This window comes from Sceloporus undulatus, chromosome 2 (genome assembly GCF_019175285.1).
Source record: "Sceloporus undulatus isolate JIND9_A2432 ecotype Alabama chromosome 2, SceUnd_v1.1, whole genome shotgun sequence".
Classification (NCBI taxonomy): domain Eukaryota; kingdom Metazoa; phylum Chordata; class Lepidosauria; order Squamata; family Phrynosomatidae; genus Sceloporus; species Sceloporus undulatus.
In genome coordinates, this window is record NC_056523.1 from 8,677,789 (window position 1) to 8,690,488 (window position 12,700).

The 12,700-nt window shown below is 40.5% G+C and overlaps 2 protein-coding genes across 2 annotated transcripts in view; one reads left to right on the plus strand and one right to left on the minus strand.

The window, feature by feature from the left end:
* The window catches only part of LOC121923584 (zinc finger and SCAN domain-containing protein 2-like), an 86,176-nt gene that overhangs the window by 73,158 nt on the left and 318 nt on the right, over positions 1–12,700 (plus strand). The gene's annotated exons all lie outside the window — the stretch shown is intronic.
* LOC121921991 (zinc finger and SCAN domain-containing protein 23-like) overlaps positions 1–12,700 on the minus strand; it is a 113,417-nt gene that overhangs the window by 28,824 nt on the left and 71,893 nt on the right. The window lies entirely within an intron of this gene.

Here is a 12,700-nt window from a genome sequence, read left to right on the forward strand (position 1 = left end):
TTTAAATGCCTGGAGTGTGGGAAAGGTTTCACTCAGAAGGCACACCTCTCTTATCACCAAACAACTCACACAGGAGAGAAACCCTTTAAATGCCTGGAGTGTGGGAAAGGTTTCACTCAGAAGGCACACCTCTCTTATCACCAAACAACTCACACAGGAGAGAAACAATTTAAATGCCTGGAGTGTGGGAAAGGTTTCCTCGTGAAAAGAGACCTAACTCGTCAAAAAACTCACACAGGAGAGAAACTATTCCAATGCTTGAAATGTGGAAAAGGCTATATTCAGAAGACATTCCTCACTTGTCATAAAACAAAAATGCTTCAAGAGAAAAACCTTTTAAATGCTTTGAGTGTGGGAAAGGTTTCATTGTGAAAAGGGCCCTCAGTCATCAATCAACTCACACAGGGAAGAAGTCATTCTTGGAGGGTGGGAAGTTTTATACGGAAGAAACTGCTCACTCATCAAGTAACTTATGCAGGAGAGAAACCATTGAAATGCCAAGAGTGTGGGGAAAGTTTCATTCAAAACCATCAAGCAACTCACAGGGCAGAAGCAATGAAAAGTATTTGACTATTTAAAATTTTAATGCTCTGCAGAACGTTGAAATGTTTTTATTTCATATGTGCATATTATTTGTTTGAATAAAATGTTTGATGAAACATATTGAACTGCTCCTCTTTTTAGTGGTGAAAGAACCTATTCCCATTATTTCCATTTTACTGGTACCAAACCTCTTTTAATGAAATCTAAGCATATCACTCTCAGCTGTGAGTTGAATCTATTTTTATTTATATACCCACTTTCTCCCAAAATTGGACTGGAAGCTGTTTACAGTTTAAAAGAACAATACAATTCTAGTTGTCCTGCCTTTGGTGCATGTGCTAGACCTTTGGGTCTGGACCACAGCAGCTTAGACTAGTCCAAGGCAGGAGCTGAGAAGATAAAGCCGAGAGGGGAGTGAGCTGGCTCTTCAAGACCCACGAAGCTCTGTGGTTAAGAAGGGTTTGGTGGGCCATCACTTAGTCATAGAGTTGGTGGGAACCACAGATACCACCCAGTCCTCATTCAATTTGATTTACAGAAATCAAGTGTCACTTGATGGCCCATGAGGCTCCTTCCAACTCTATGATTCTATGATTATACAGTGGGCCCATGCTGTACATGGACGTGTCATACATGGCTTCCAGCCAATGCAGAAGCCGCATGGGGGGAAATGGTGGATGTGTACACAGCGCACCACAACGTGGGATTGCAATCCATTATTTTCAATGGGGTGCGAGCATATGCGTTTTCTCTTACGCAGGGCAGTCTGGAATGAATCCCCCACGTAAAGGAAGGATCCACTGTGTGATGGTTTGATGGACTTATACTCCTATCATAGGAAGGTACAGTCAAAGCCCCTCTGACAGATGGCCACCCAGCCTCTGTTTCAGAACCTCTAAAGAAAGAGATTACAATACACTCCAATTTAACCTGTTCCACTGTCGAATGGCCTCAAGAAATTCTTCTTCCTAATGTTTAGGCAGAATCTGTTTTCCTGAAGTTATTGTCCTAGTTTGAATCTATATGTCCTAATCTTGAGCAATAAAAATAAGCTTGCTCTATTGTAAATATGACACTCAACCCTTAATCTTATCTTCTCCAGGCCAAACATACCCAGCTTCTTAAGCCACTCCTCAACTTTCCAAGTGAAGTCTGACCAAAGCAGAATAGAGTGGGCCTATTTCTTTCCTTCCTATGCAGCATCATCGAAAATCCACAAAACAGTGATACCTTTATTGGAACAACCAAAATCCACATTATAAAAGTTTCAGGCTTTCAAAGCTCCACTGGCTTCTTTATCAGACCAAGGTTTTAAAAATGTTACAGGAGAGAAAATATATATATTGGCAGTGTTAGTCATGGCTCTGCATTTGGTCAAGATGGTCAAATATTTAACCCAGGGGGACATGTCCCCTCTTAACCTTACCTTCTCCTGGCTAAACATACCCAGCTCACTAAGCTGCTCCATGTTTTCCAGATGTTCTTCGTTCTGGTGACCTTCCTCTCTGGTCATGCTCCAACTTATCAATATGCCCCACAAACTGCCCAGAACAGTTCCAGGATTCCAGGGAAAGTATGATAAAAACAGAATAGAGTAATACTATTACTTCTCTTTATCTGGACACTATATTCCTATTGATGCTTGCTGGAATTGCATTGCCTTTTCTAGCTGCCTCATCACACAGTTGATTCATGTTCAGCTTGGAGTGCAGTAAAGCTTCTAGACCCCTTGTCAAGCCAACCGTCACTCATCTTATATACCTGTGCATTTCATTTTTTCTGCCTAAGTGTAGTACCTTACATTTCTCCTTATTAAAATTCATTTTGCTAGTTTTGGTCCTGCTCTGTAATCTTTTAAGGTCATTTTGAATTCTGATCCTGTCCTCAGGGGTATATTAAGTACTTCTCCTAATTTAGTGTCATCTCCAAATCTGATATGCATGCCCTCTATTCCATTATCCAAGCAACTGGGCCCAGGAAAGAACCTTTAGCTTTTGTTTTTATCCTTTATTTGAGGGGGGCCCAGGAGTCAGCTTGTGTGGTGACTTAGGGGCCTTTCCCTGGAGCCCTTGGCGCCCTGTGCGTGGCCCTTTACTCCCAGGGAGTCCCCTCTTGTCACACTTTCCCTTCTGGGATCTCCTAGATCTCCATTCTTGCTCCCTGTTGAGCAGAATGAGACCCCTGGAGGTCCTATAGTCGCGCCGCCACCACCCAGTGAATCAATTCCTCCCCCCACATACACTGGGACTTGTGAGGGATAGAGAGAGAGAGATCTAGTTTCCTTTCTTGCTCACCCAGAGCAATCAGTAGCCGAGTCTAGGCACGTGTATAGGAGTAAGAGAGATAGCAGATGCTTTTTAAGAAAGAAGTTTATTTTAAAAAGGGATAGAATAGGATAGAAAGAATTTATAACACTCTTGCAAAGCCCCTTTGCCTTGCAGGTCAAAGAACATAGTTACAGAGTTCATTCCAGACAAGCCATTGTTGAAAATAACAAAAGGCCTAAACGCACTAGCTAACACATTCCTAACTACTCACAGAAGATGGGATTTGTAGTCCTTTGAGTTCCTGGATGCAGGGAGGGCCCCCTGGCCTCTCGACCTGCATTCCCTTGAGTCTGTGTCTCCCAGACTCAAAGAGACAGCATCTGGTTTCCCCCTCAGGAGAGGATCAAGGGAGAGACAAAGGAGTGCATGGCTGCACAAGTCCTTTTAAAGATTTCCCATAGAAAGTTCTTGAATCTCGCGGTCCTACTCTCTGATTGGTCAGTTAGACCTTACATCAACTATGATGTCACAGCTCATTAGCATGTGATGTCATCTCTCATTAGCATGTTCCTCCTCCCAGATTAACCCCTTATGGTTCAGAAGAAGTTCCCAGATGACTGGAGACCCAGTCATCACAGCTTGGGAAGAGCCATGGAGCCCTATACATTGCCAAACACCCCCTGTACGCCCCAATATGCCCATGGGTTGACTAATCCCCAAGGCCGCTGGATACCTATGTTCTAAAGTTTATATTTTCTCAGGTCTAGCAGCCAACCCTGCTGTGGATATCCACCAAAGCTTCGTTCTTGCTCATCATGGCACCCAGATCTTTCCATAGTGTACTGCTCACTTGAGAGACCCAAGAAAGAACTGCTTAGGGAAAGAATCTCCACTCATAGCGCTGGCTGGCCACTGGGCACCAGACACCAACATCTATCTCCAAGAGACCAAGAGCAAGCCCCTTTGGGCTACCCTCTGACCAAGAACTAGAACTTCCCTCAAGGCTTCCTGCTTTACTGAGTCTGTCTGGGTGACCTATTCCATGCGTACTCACAACAAGAAACCTCCCCTCAACCCTAGACTATTCTAGAAAACAAGTGGAGTTCCCAAAGGTCACTTGTTTTTGTGGAGAGTCCCTAAAAAACAAATTTATAATGCAAAATACAAAAGAAAATAATTACATATCTTTTTCTTAAACATCACTTTTACAAGTCTAACAGTATTTTACCTATCTTGGTACTTCCTAAGGCTAATTCAATTCCTATCTTATCATAACTTTGATTTTTATCTTATTCTTACTTTTAACATTTAAAATCCTTAGATTCAGACCTTTATTCCTTTATATTTGTGTTTATCTCTATCTCTACCTTTAATATCTTACCAATTACCTTTATTCTATTACAAAATATCTATAACTCATAACCGAAATCCATTATTCTTCAAAAATTCCCAACAATATTTGTTCCTTTTTTCTATTTGTATATATTTTCCCCATAAAACCCATTTTTTAATGGAATTCCATTAAAGAATCTTTCTTCAATAAAGTGGTTAATTTATCCATTTCATATAGATCCAATCTCTATTCTTCCACTTTTGGTATTTCTTCTTTATTCCAGTATTTTGCTAATACCATTCTCACTGCTACAATTGTGTGGAATAACAATTTCCATTCTTGTTCCTCTATTTTCTTGTTTTCGAGGAGGTACATTTTAGCTTCTGCATATTCTTTAAACTTAAATATTTTCCTCATTTCTAAGTGTATCTTCCAATAACTGTTTACCTTCCCACATTTCCACCAACAGTGCAAATATGTCCCAATCTCTTTGTGGCATTTCCAACATGAATTTTTCCTATTTTTGTCTATTTTGGATGATTTATAAGGGGTTAAGTACCATCTGTATTGTGATTTATAAACATTTCCCCTTAAATTCATACTTAAAGTTTGTTTTATTCTCCTTTTCCAAATTCTTTCCCACTGTTCCAATTGTATAGGTTGATTTAGACCTTTTGCCCATTTTATCATAAACTCCTTTACTGTTTCCTCCTCTAATTCAAATTTAATGATTCATTTATAAAATTTTTATATTTGTTTTTTTCTGGTCTTTAATTATATTTTCTAATTCTGCTTCTACCAATCCAACTCCCTTTTGATCCATTAAAAACCTTTCTTTCAATTGCCTATGAACAAACCAATTACATACCAATCCTTCTTCCCTCAATTCCTCGTGTTTTCATTATCCTTCTTCCCTGATTTACTTTCGTAATCTCCGCATATGTTACCCAATGATTTCCCTTAACTTCTTCTCTTAAAAACATTGCTTTCTTCGTGGAAGCCCACAATGGGATTTTGGGGCACCATCATAATTTGTAATTTTTCCAAACCCTTAATAGTGTTTTCCTAATAATATGGTTTTTAAAATTATTATCCAGTTTTACCTTATCATAAAATAAATACCCATGGAATCCATATTTTAATTAAACTCTTTCCAAATTTATTGTCTTTTCTTTTTTAATATGACCCAGTCCGACAGCCAATCTAAAGCACAGGCATAATAATACCATTTTAGGTTTGGTATCGCTAGTCCTCCCTTTTCCATTGAGTCTTGCAAAATTTTCATTTTTATTCTCTGCTTCTTATTGCTCCATATGAAATTGGATATATCTTTTCCTCATTTTTAAAGGGCAAATCATTATTAATTATAGGGAGATTTGGGAAAAGGGAAATAATTTTTGGTAGTATTGACATTTTTATTGTGGCTATTTTTCCCATCCATGTAATATTTAGATTTTGCCACCATCTCAGATCTAATTAATATTTTTCCAAACTTTCTCATAATTATTCCCAAACAAGTCTATATTATTTGTGGAAATATTAATACCTAAGTTTTTTTCCCTTTTTTTATTTGAAAGCCTGTTTTTTCTTTCAGTACTTTCAAATCTTCTCTTGAAAGATTCATTGTTAGCATCGTTTTTTCTTTATTAATCCTATACCGAGCTACTTTAGAATAGCTTTTGAGTACTTGCATCACCTGTTCACAATTTTCAGTTGGATTAGCTAATGTTAATACAAGGTCATCAGCATAGACTCTTAGTTTATATTCTTCTTTTTTCATTTTATATCCTTCAATTAAATGGTAATCTCTAATATTATTTAGAAGTATTTCCTGTGTTAATACGATAATAATGGGGATAATGGGCACCCCTGTCTTACCCCTTTGAATATTTCTCCATTCACTATTATATTAGCCTTCCGGTTGGTAATGGCACCTTGACGAGACGGACTCTAGCAGGGCTCCGTGGAGACGTCTCCTAAGTGAGGGAATTCTGACCCTTGAGATTCAGCAAATTCCTCTTAGGAATAGAGGAATCAGAGGGGGCTCAGCGGAGGGTCTTAAACCAATACCCTGGGCTAAGAGATCAGAAGTATTTCCCCTCCGTTTGGAGAGAAGAGGAACGTGGGGATTGGGGACCTGGAGAGCAATCCACACCCGCACTTGAAAGCAGTGAAGATTCCTTCACACAGAGGCTCCACCAGGGATTTTAAATAATAAATAATAAAGTTTTTATTTCTATCCCGCTCCTTCCTGCGATCAGGGCGGCTTACAACAAGTTTAAAAACAACAATACATAAAACATTAAAATACAAATACATCAGCCCTCCATTCAAACAATAAAAATAACAGGCAAAAAAGCCCCATAGCCCAACCTCTTGGCCACGGAAGAGGAGGGAGGCCCACAGGATTTTAATTGGGGAATGCCTGTTAGAACAGGAAGGTTTTCAGGTCCTTCTTGAATTGGGCCAGGGTGGTAGTCGAGCGGAGCTCAGTGGGCAGCGCATTCCAAAGGGCTGGGGCAGCCGTGGAAAATGTCCTCCGTGTGGTGGAGGATAATCTAGCCCCAGGTACCTTCAGTAAATGCTGCCCAGACGTTCTGAGGGTGCGAGGCGGAATGTACGGAGAGAGACGGTCCTTCAGAAATCCTGGGCCCAAGCCATTTAGGGCTTTATAGGTGATTACCAACGCCTTATATTGAGCCCGGAAGCAGATGGGCAGCCAATGGAGATCTTTCAGCACAGGTGTTATATGGCTGGCCCTGGAAACGCCAGTGACCAGCCTGGCTGCCATATTCTGCACCATTTGAAGCTTCCAGGTTTGGTATAAGGGTTGCCCCATGTAGAGTACATTGCAGAAATCCAGTCTCGAGGTTACCAGAGCATGTACAACAGTTTCTAGGTCCCTCTGGGCCAGGTATGGACGCAGCTGGCGAATAAGCCGAAGCTGATAACAGGTGCTCTTGACCGTCGCATTCACCTGAGCAGTCAGGTAAAGCGACGAGTCAAGAAGCACCCCCAGACTGCGTACGGAGTCCCTCACAGGGAGCGTGACCCCATTCAGGACAGGTGGAACCACCGCCATTCCTGGACCAGGAGAACCTATCACTAGTACCTCCATTTTCTCTGGATTCAATTTGAGTCAGTTTTCCCTCATCCAGCCCATTACTGACTCCAGACAGGCCACGAGAGGAGAGACACCATCCCCAGTCACTGCATCAGTCGGAGACATAGAGAAAATAATTTGGGTGTCATCAGCGTACTGATAACCCCGCGCCCCATGTCTCCGGATGATCTCTCCCAGCGGTTTCATGTAAATGTTAAAGAGCATGGGAGACAGAATGGCCCCTTGAGGGACCCCGGTTTTAAGGGGCCTCTCGTCAGAGCATACGTCTCCCAGCTGCACCATCTGGGACCTCCCAGAGAGGTAGGACCGGAACCACTGGAGCGCAGTGCCCCCGATCCCCACCTCAGCCAGGCACCCCAGAAGGATACCATGGTCTATGGTATCGAAAGCCGCTGAGATGTCCAAGAGCACCAACAGGGACACGCTTCCCCTGTCGACGCTCAGACGGAGATCATCGACCAAGGCGACCATGGCCGTCTCAACCCCGTGACCCCCCCCGGAAGCCAGTTTGAAATGGGTCTAGATAATCAGTTTCATCCAAGACCGTCTGAAGCTGGGTCGCAACCGCCCTCTCGATCACCTTCCCCAGAAATGGCAGCAGCGAAACTGGCCGATAATTATTATATACCAGGGGGTCGAGGGAGGGCTTTTTTAATATAGGTTTTACAATGGCCAATTTTAATTCCGATGGAAATTGCCCTTCCCTCAAGGATGTATTAATGATCCGGCGCAACAATTATGTTACCGCCGGACCCCCCTGGGCCGCTAGCCACGAGAGACAGGGATCGAGAGAGCAGGTTGTTTTCCGAACACTTCCAACGATCTTGTCCACGTCCTCGGTACTCACCGACTCATGTAAGTAAAAGAAAACTTAAAGGAAGGAAGGTTACAGATTTTCCTAGGGTAACTACTACATAGTAACGCCTAAGATCGGGGGATAAAGCCGGTCCAGTTTATGTTGGACTATAAGAGGAAGTTGGATGAAACCAATAGAAACCAACCCCCTTTTTAAAATTATTGGAATTAGAGACTATTATTAATTCTATTTTTTCCCCCCTTGTTTTCACCCTGGGTTTGAAAAAACACTTTGTGAACTAAGCTGCGATTATTCCATTCCATTAAAAGAAATAGAGGATTTAAACTGAGCTAGATCCAAATCCAGTGTTTGTTTAAAGAAAACTTTTTTTTTACTTTTTTCACCTTTCTGGGACATTGGGAGTACATTTTTGACTTTGCAACTCTCTGTCTTTGAAATTACAACAATATAAGACCTCCTTGATTAATAAGCAGAAAACTGTCCTTGGAAATGCAACTGTGTATGTAGGGGAAGAGCTAGAGGAGGTCCTTGTTTGAGCGTTGAACAGACGAAGAGAGGAAGGACAAGACCTGGCAAGAGCTGGCGAGTTGATGAGAGAGGACTGGAGGAGGAGATAGGAGGAGGGGTCGCCGAGGACGGGAGGAGGAGATAGCATGAGAAGACGAAAGGAGGGGTCGACAAGAACGGGAGGATGAGGAGAAAACGCGAGAAGATGGAAGGACGGCAAGGACAGAGGCGGAAGTCGTTAGAGAAAAAGATCTTTGGGATGGTTGATGTCTCGTGCTGCTGGTGGTTTTGGACTGGTACCAACTGGAACAGATGCAATCTTCTCAGCTACTCAGGAACAAAGTAACTTCCACACAGATTTTCACTCAAATGAGGGTTTATTGACTTTGTTGCTATTTACACTTTACAGCAGGCTACTATACATCTATACTCTTTCAGAGTCCATGCTAGAAACTCGAATGTGACATCAGTCTTTGTTCTCTCACAAGATCAACCTTCCCACCAAGTGGACACACCTCTTTCCCATGAAGTCACCATGCTACACAGGAGCATAACAATAATACATTTGTTTATATTATGTCTCAGCACATGTCCTTGAAGACGTTCTTCCAGGCCTAGGCTTTCTGGCCTGCAACAGGAACCATTTTAAACCTTAGTTAACCATTGACACATCTGAACATTTTCAATACAAATTAGAAATATATATTAACAGAAGTAAATATAAGGGTCAAACAAGAAGGAAGGCTAGAGTGTCAGCTGACAGAGAGACTAAAGAGGACATAGAAAGGAGCAGTTGGAAGAAAACGGAAGTACAAATGAAAGAGTGGAGAAGAAAGAGTGGACAATGCGGATAGAAACGAAATATAGAATAAAGAAAAGGAGGGGGGAGAAAAGAAGAGGTTTTAAAAATTCTTTTCTTAATAGAAGAAGCTTAAAGAATTATACACACACACACAAATAAATAAAAATATTGGGACTTTAATACTAGGGCTTGAATGAATATTGTTGAATTGTTACTCCTGTACAGAATTTTGCAAGGACTTTTTGGAATATTGATATATAGAATCTGGGTTATTGGGGGTTTTTTTTGGGAAAGGGCAAGTATTTGGGAATGATGGGAAAGGAAACAACAAGGATGGGGAATGTAAAAGTTTAAGGAGACCTTGCTGAAAAAGTAAGGAAATATAAAAGTGGTTTAATTATTAAGTGGGGGGAATATAGGTGGCAATATAGACTGATTAATGTATGTCAACATCTGTTCCCTGGTGGAGGGCTGTGTTTTACTTTAATAAATACTAGAAACGCAAACGCAAAAGGCGAATTTGCAGAATCAAAACCAAGGAAGAGCATCAGCAGAAAAACTGAAAATCCCAGACATGAATCAACTATTGTTAAAAAAAATGGAAAGCTTTTCAACGAATTTAACAAATTTAAGAATGGATATGAACAATTTTAAGAAAGAGATCAAACAAGAAATAAGAGCAGATCTAAGTCAAATAAACAAAACAATGGAGAAATGAACAATGGACATGCAGAAACAAAGCAAAGAGTAGAGATTCTGAAATTTAGAAATGAAAAATTAGAGGGGGCCATGACTAAGATTGAAAATAAAAAAGAAGAATTAGATGAAAAAGTGATCTGGGAACAGAAAATGCGAGAGAAATGTATTAAAATTAGAGGTCTCCTGGAGGGAAAAAAATGAACATTTAGTAGAAAAACTAATTCCTAAAACTGCAACTTTTTAGAAAAAAAGGTAGACTCTCATAATGAAAACCCATTCCAATACGAAGGTCCTGAAAGACATTCCAGGAAGAATTTTGCGTAAAAGAAAGGAATATATAGGATTGACCATGTTTCTAACTAAAGAAAGAATTTCATATCGGTGGGAGCTTCTCGAAGGAGTGACTTTTTGGTGGCAAAATAAGAGTGAAAATTATATCCCCTGAACAAGCTAGAAATTTTCTGAGAAGAAACTATAAGAACATAGTGACAAGAATAAAGAAAATCTGGAGTCGGAGGAACAAATAAGGTAAAGGAGCATCAGCCGCAACCTCATTAATCAAAGTAAACAGGAAGAAGAAGATTCTGTGGATGAAGAAAGATTAACCCAAGACTCAGAGGAACTACTTTTACCAGAACCAGACTGGACATCATATGCCTACAGGAAATGAGAATAAAGGGATAAAAGACATCTGAGATGTGTAAAATTAGGACAAGCATTTCTATCAGCTACTAATTTTTTTAAAAAAAGGAGTGGTAATATATGTCAATAGGAAATATGAGGTACAAGAAATAGACCCTGAAGGACATTATGTTATCCTAGAATTAATACATAAAAGTAAAAAAAGTCTAATAGTAGGGGTGTATGGTCCACTAGAGAGCAAAGGCAAATTCTACAAAAAAATTAAAAGAAAAAATAATGAAGTTGGAAACAGAATCAATAATTATGTTAGGAGACTGCAATGGAGTGCTTGACCCAGATTTTCAGAGAAAAAGAAAAAAAAGCGAGGGAAATTACAAGAACTATTTAATTTGATGGAGGGATTAACAATAGGAGATGCATAGAGAATGAAATATGGAAATTGTAAGGATTTTACTTTTTCCCCCAAACTCACATAAATCATGGTCCAGAATTGACATGTTTTTGATTTCATATCATCTTTTTACTTCCTATCTGGAGTGAGTGGGAGGAGCATAACTCAAACTACAGGATGTGGGGGTCTTATCTAATGGGAAATAAGTAAACAAACATAGTGACCTACTGCTTTTAGAAAAGGCACCTTGGCTTTTCACAAGTGAATGACGCACACACAAAGCAAAAGCAATTCAATGGAACACCTGCATAAAGAGAAGTATAGATCAGGAGAAGTCATGATACCATCTTAATCTATTTTGCTCAGTTTTCACTTGATATACTATACAGTTGGCCCTCCACATTTGTGGCTTTGACTTTTGCGGATTTGATTATTTGCGGTTTTGATTAATACGTTCTCTCTAGGAATCTCTAGGTCCTCCAAAGCAACTCTGTCAGAAGTTGACCATAGAGTTGTGCTGGAGGACCTAGATGTTCATAGAGACTTCTCCAGGCATTTGTAGGTCCTCCAGCATGATTCTATGATCAAACTCTGGCAGATGTTGACCACAGAGTTGCACTGGAGGACCTGGAGATTCCTAGAGAAGTGTTCTTTAAGGCAAAAAGAACAGTGATTTTTATTTGCATTTTTTCTACATTCATGGGGGTCTTTCACCCCTAACCCCAGCAAATGTGGAGGGACCACTGTATACAGTTCTGGACACCAGAGTTTAAGAATGGAACTGACAAGCTAGCGAAGACCAGCCAAAATGATAATAGGTCTAGATACCAAGTTGCCACATACAGAAGATGGAGCAAGTTCATCTTCTGCTGTCCTCGAGTACAGGATCCAAACCAACAGATTCAAACTGCAGCAAAGATTATTACAACTCAACATTAGGAAACCCAGACTCCATTGGAAAGCTGTCCTTTATTGGAGACTTTAAAACATAATTTATGTGACCACCTTTTAGGGGTGTTTTACTAGTGGTTCTGGCAACAAGTTGGACTGGGTGGCCTTGGGGATGCCTTTGAAATCTAAGTTTCTATGACAGGATCAGAAAGGGATTGGGGCTTGTGAAAGGCTATGGGGAAGGAGAGAGACTTAAGAAACCTAGTGGGTGGAAAGGAAAGAGAAGTGGGGGAGGATATGTCATCTCATGATACATCCTAAGTATTATAAATTCAGTTTTGTTATTTTGGTTTCTAGGGAAAGTTCAGGCTTTATTTGCTCTTGGACCCATTTGTGTGCCTGTTATGGTCCACAGACCTGTCCGCCAGCTCCATATTTCAAATGAGTTCATTTCTTCCTATCAGCTTCCTATCATTTACCAGCTTTTACACCCATATACAGAAATCAAAAACCCTATGGCCCGAATGATCCTGACATTAGTATTCAGTTCTCTATTTTGCTAAGTGTCATCAATCTTTTTCCTCCCTTTCAATTTATAGCAGTCTTATGAATGACAACTCTGCAACAGACATTTGCAACCTTGTTCGGGTCTTACAAATCGTCGTGGTTTCTACCTAGGTATGA